Source organism: Lycium ferocissimum, chromosome 8, assembly GCF_029784015.1.
Source record: "Lycium ferocissimum isolate CSIRO_LF1 chromosome 8, AGI_CSIRO_Lferr_CH_V1, whole genome shotgun sequence".
Classification (NCBI taxonomy): Eukaryota; Viridiplantae; Streptophyta; class Magnoliopsida; order Solanales; family Solanaceae; genus Lycium; species Lycium ferocissimum.
The window spans coordinates 35,548,741-35,554,897 of NC_081349.1; positions in this window are offsets into that span (position 1 = coordinate 35,548,741).

A 6,157-nucleotide genomic window follows, 5' to 3' on the forward strand; every position below is an offset into this window, starting at 1 on the left:
GGGAATTAATGAAGTTCATGAAAAATACGATAAAAATATACTTAAAATGCAAGTAAAATACATATACTGGTTTAAATGAAGTGAAAATAGGGTCATTAATAAGAAAAAATACGTCTTGGGAACATGAACATTTTTACTCTTGTCCAATAACAAAACTTCGGATACGTATTCAAAATTCGATGGCCCGGCGGAGGGGGCATCTAGGAATAGTCATGGCGGTTAAATGATTTGGTCTTTAATATTTTCCGTTCAAATAGGGCTGATCTTTTTTAATTGCTACGGATCTAACCGTGTCAAATAGTTTGGTCTTTGTAATTGCTACGGATACGGCGAGTGCAATTGCTACGTATCCATTTGGAAAAGAAGACGATTGACGGTCGAATCACGCCGGAAGAAGACGCCAGAGAAGACGCCAGAGAAGACAGTGGTCTATAACGACATGAGGATGAATGATATATGGATCCCTCAAAACAAAAACAAAAAACCTTTAAACTTCCACTGAATACAGGGAAGATGAAATTTGTGGCTTAGTAAAGCCCAAAAAGAAACAAAGATGATGAGGGAGAACACAAAAATAACAGAGAATCTTACATATTTTAGGAAATAGAGTTGAATTTTGGCGATAAAAGGTTGAAATTAATACAGAGTAAAAAAAGAAAGTGAAAGAAATCGAGGCGATTTGAAAAGCACGAAATTAGGGAGATGGGAGTTAGAAACGTATATTTAGGAAAAGGGAGAGAGAGAAAGTGTGCGGCTAAAAAAATAGGGGTGTGAGTGGTAAGTTAATTGGTAGAAAAGTAGGTAGCTATAAGTTGTAAAAATATAATATTATAGCTACTAAACTTAATTATTAAAAAGTATAGTTATGTTTCATAAATATGTAAAATAGTAAGCTATGCCAAGTAAAATTTACGTCTTATAAAGGGTGGGACAATTTGCAGGATTGGCGTTCGCTGGGGGTGGTCTTTAATTTTTGTCCCTCAAAATGGTGGTCTTTAACTTTTGTCGTAAGGCGTAATTTGTCTTTGCCTTGCGATTTTTTTTTTTTTTTTTTTTTTTTTTTTTTTTTAGGATTCAAACCACAACCTCGGGCGTTAAGCGAACTTAAAAACCACCAATTTGAAGGCCAAAAATTAAAGACCATCCCAAATGAAGGACAATCCGCCCAAAAAAACGTAAAGGGTGAAGTGCAGAGATAGTGACTTTCAAGTTTTAGCCCTGCTCTTTTAAGTAAACTTTAATATAAGTATTTAAAATTTAGTCATTTTCTGTAAGTAAATAAAAGGGAATCTTTCATCAATAGGGAGATTAGTGTATTTTTTTCACAAAACAATGTCTTTTTTTGCAAAAAATAGCTACTTGCAACCACCTTTTTATTTCAAAGCAAGTCACTCACTCTTCCAGCTGCAAAAAGCCAAAGAGTAATAGTACTTCTCCTATTATTTACCAGAAAGACAAGAGCCTCTATGTTGTCAGGCTTCAAAAATCGTTATGGAGGGGAGCTGATGGGCTAATGGTAATGGAAAGTGATTTGGGCTGTTTTTTGGGCTTGGGTTCAGTAGAGGTTAATTAACGGATAAAGTGCAAAAAAAACATATATGTAGATGGTAAGAGGGTATATTTATAGAACATGAGATACTTTTCAGTTTACAAAATATATCAATAGACATGTTACAAAATCTATACGAATTAGGTAAATTAAAAAGAAGCAAATAAAACACATTAAATAATGTAAGAAATCATTTTACTTATTTTATCCACTTTTCTCTCTCCATTCAAAATTTAGAGACATAGTTCCCTTATTTTCTCCAACTTTTGCTTTCTTATTTCATCCACTTTTCTCTTCCAATTCAAAATTAAGTGATATTGTTACCTAATTTTCTCCAACTTTTACTCAAAAAGTCCGTTATAATCGGTAATTTTTATGTAAATAGTTCATACACCAAAAAACATATATGTATAATTTTCGTATTCAATATGTATAATTTGTATAGATTCTTATAATTTTTATATTTGAAATATGTATAAAAATTGTATGTATATTTTTATTATTATAAAGTACATATAAATAGTATAAAATCTAATCAAAGTATGTACAAATTTTGAGAAAAATATGTATAATAAACTTGTAATTGATACAAACCAGATTCCATACAAAGTTCACACACCAGAAAATAAATATATATTAATTTTTGTATGCAATATGTATAAATGTATAAATTAGTTATAATTTCTACGTATGAAATGTGTATAAAAGTTGTATGTATATTGTGATTATGATAAAGTATATATAAATTGTATAAAATCTAATCAAAGTATGTATAGATTATGAGAAAGTATATATGTATAATAAGTTTTCTGATTGATACAAACTAAATTCCATCCACATTTCATACACATATCAGTTTTCAACATTTTTAAGACTAATTGATATCGAATTTGTTCGCATTTCATACACATTGAGCTGCATATATATAAAAAAGGCCAAACCCATCGACGATTACGCGTGTCGTCCACTTCTTTCGATTGAGCACCTAACCGACCCTTATTCCATTTAAACACTTCAATTGGCCATTCCTATTCACTTAGACACTTTTTGCACCGTTATCGGAGCAAAACCAGATACCAGCGGGGCGCCACCTCATTCCGCTCAATCGGCCCAAAAGCCCCCAATTTTTAATGATCAAAACTCCACGAATTTACAAATTAGTGAATTTACAATTAAAAATGAGTTGGCACAATTTAATTGAGTTGACACAATTAAATGAGTGTCACAATTTAATTGGCCACTTTAATCACGTAGGGAGACGACTAGTGTTGGTTTTGCTTTCAGATAATGGTGCAAAAGTGTCTAAGTGGAATAGGAATGGCCCTTTAAGTGACTAAATGGAACAAGGGCCACTTTAGGTGCTCAAGTGAAAGAAGTGGACGACCACAGGTGTTTGTCGATGGGTTCGGCCTATAAAAAATGACATATAGTAGACTCCATACACATTTCATACATATATTAGTTTTCAACATTTTTAAAACTACAGTTTATATAATTTATACAGATTTTCAAAACACACAATGATCATATATATGCCAAAACGATGCAAATCAATTTTATATACAATTAATACACAAGTTAGTAATCAAAAATACTTTGTAATATTGGTTTGAAAACTTATATTAGGAGAGAAGATGGATTTTAGGAATGAAAATGGTGTCTATCATAGAGGGAGAAAGAGAGAGAAATATTTTTAAAAAGAAGAAGTTGAATGGTAAGTATCCTAGAATTAAGTCCACATTTAAAATCAGATTTTCTTCCTTCAAAAAAAACCTAAAATCGTGGGTATCCCATTAAGCTCAAATCCTGTATTCTTTGTAATTTTGTTGGTATGTTTTGTAAATAAGGAAAAGTATCCTTATATTTTGTAATATAGAGTCTTAAATAATATTATTAGGTCGTTTTCCCAAAGATAAACCACTTTTAACTAGGAAGAAATTGCACTTTTTGGCCTTCAGATGGGATGGTCTTTACTTTTTGTCCTTTGACAATGTTAGTGTTATGATTTTAATGATGACAAATTGTTGTGTAGGTACTAATACTCAAAGGATCAACTAAATGGGTCAGACAAATAAGCCCAATGGACAACAGGAGTTCAGTCGGCTGAATAGAAAGGCAAGCCCAAGTCGGATGTATAAGGAAAGGAATTCAAGATAGACTACTGCATATTTTTGGAACAAAATCAGTTTTCCTCAAGCATTTAAATCAGCACAATCAGGGTGAATCAAGCATTAAATTAGATCTGCTATACAAGGAAACAAGTACCTACAAGGCAAATGGCGCATAAGGAAAGCAGCTGTACAACCTTTATTTCACATCAACAACGTACAAGGAAACAAGCATATGCCAACCAGGCTGATACCACAGAAGGAAAGGATCATTGCAAGTCTTAATAAGCTCTTGCTTTATTCTTGGAAATTAGGATCCTCAAATATTCCTAATTTTCAAGGATCAAATCTCTTGGGTTGATATCTCTGCAAAATAAGAGTTAACGGCTAAACATGCGAAGACTATTTATTCGAGGCTCCAAAGACGAAAAAAAATATACGGTCGTCTCATACTCTCGAAATTCTGCTTTACTTTTCACAAACATTGTATTATTGAGTGATACGGTGTAAAACAAAAAAGAAAGGAGAGATATAGAATAGTTAGTGAGGCATTGTATCAAAAAGAATTCGAGTGTTTGAGTGTAGACGTAGAACTTCATTCAAACAAACCATTGTTCAAAATATTTACAAAGAGCTGAGTAGAACACCACTTGCAACCCAAGGGACTGACTAGGATTCACATTGAATCGAACAGGTATAAAATATGCGTATCAATTTTATTTGCATTTTTATTACTGCATTACGTTATAGTCGACTAGTGTTCTCAGTTAGTCGACTGTCTGAACGGAAAAGTTACAATTCACCCCCCCCCCCTTCCCTGCTTTCAAATCAAAGTTATGCCGAGCACTACATAAGTTCTTTAAGGCAAAAGTAATGTGGGATATAATTTGTTAGACATTATGATGTGAAAATATTATGCCCCGTGAAAATTATTTGTTATGAGGGATAAAAGTTAAAGACTAGCACAAAATAGGAGTTAAAAGTGCAAATGATAATTTAACTAAGGCGGTGACAAAATTAGGCCATAAAAGTATGACCCGGCCAATCCCTTCACATTTGGACAAGTTACTGACCGCACACTTATTAGCTCAGCTAATTTTATGCCAACTCATTTCAACCTATCTAAATAGAGAGTAGAGACTACCCACATAGTAATCAAAGCTCCTCCTTCGCTACTTCACTGTTAATGGATTGGCACATAAACAAAGTTATGACGGAGCATTACGCAATGATTCGTTTGGTATCTAAAATAAATGATTCGTTTCTAAGTTTATTATATTGAAATTTATAGCATTAAAAAACATATAGACCCAATGTCAAATTCAGTAGAGACTTATGATACGTGTATAAGATGTACTCAATGTGTCCACTCTTTCCAGATTTTAAAGGATGATTTAATTCACCATACAGATTGTTGCTTCCCTTGTATCATATACTCGTTCATAAATCTCTATCATATCCATCATCTATATCTCAAAAACTTACAGTCTATAACCACTAATACAAAGCTATATCTAAATGAATTAGGAATGTCTTATCTCTTTGATATTCAAGTTCTTGAATTTGGATTCTAGGATTTTCTATGTTCAATGTGGAGTCCCAAGCGATAATCTATGGATTCGCTAAGGTTTAATCGTGTTAATAAGTAGACTGGGGAGTTGTAATCAACTTGAAATCATCATTAAAACTTACCTCATGGTTCTCGATGCTTGGGACAAGTACTATCTCTTTTCTAGTTCGTTTCTACTGAGAAGTTTTCGGGAAATAAACCATTTTTTTTTACAGATTGCCTCTTTCATTCGGGGTGGTCTTTAATTTTTGCCTTTCAAATTTGTGTCTTTTATGTTTTAGCCTTTCGCCTAATACCCCGAGGCACAGTGTCTGTAACCCTGTACCAAGAAAAAAAAAAATCGCAAAGGGGATTTGCAAAATTCTACCCTACGAAATTTTGTCTTGCAAATCCAAACTCACCTTGAGATTTTTTAAAAATTTTTGCAGTCGGAGTTGAACTCGAAACCCAAAGGATTTTTTTGGGGGCAAAAGTTAAAGACCACAGGGGCCAAATAAAGACCACCCCAAAAGGACAACCGCAAATTGCCCAAAATAAACCCCGACCTTAAATACTTAAAAAAAAAAATACGAAACCCGAAGAATACCGATTCGCGTCACCACGCATCTCAGGGTGCCCAGGCAAGAAGTTCGAGAGGGTGGCACGCCACCGTGCGCGGGGGAGCGCGCATGCTTTAGTAAAATGGCATAACTTTTGTACGAATCCGGTTTCTTCCGTAATTAGAAAGGTATTTCAAAGAGCTCAACTTTCATATCTTAAGTTTTCTCAAATTCTCAATGAATTGTCACATAAAAGCAAAGGCATACCTCCGTAAACTTTTTCGATTTATAAAATCTTGCACCTCACTATTCATCTTGATTTGAAACAACTATTTCGACCCAAACCTCCGATGGGCTTCTAGATAAAAGTCCATTAATTACCTCCCAAATT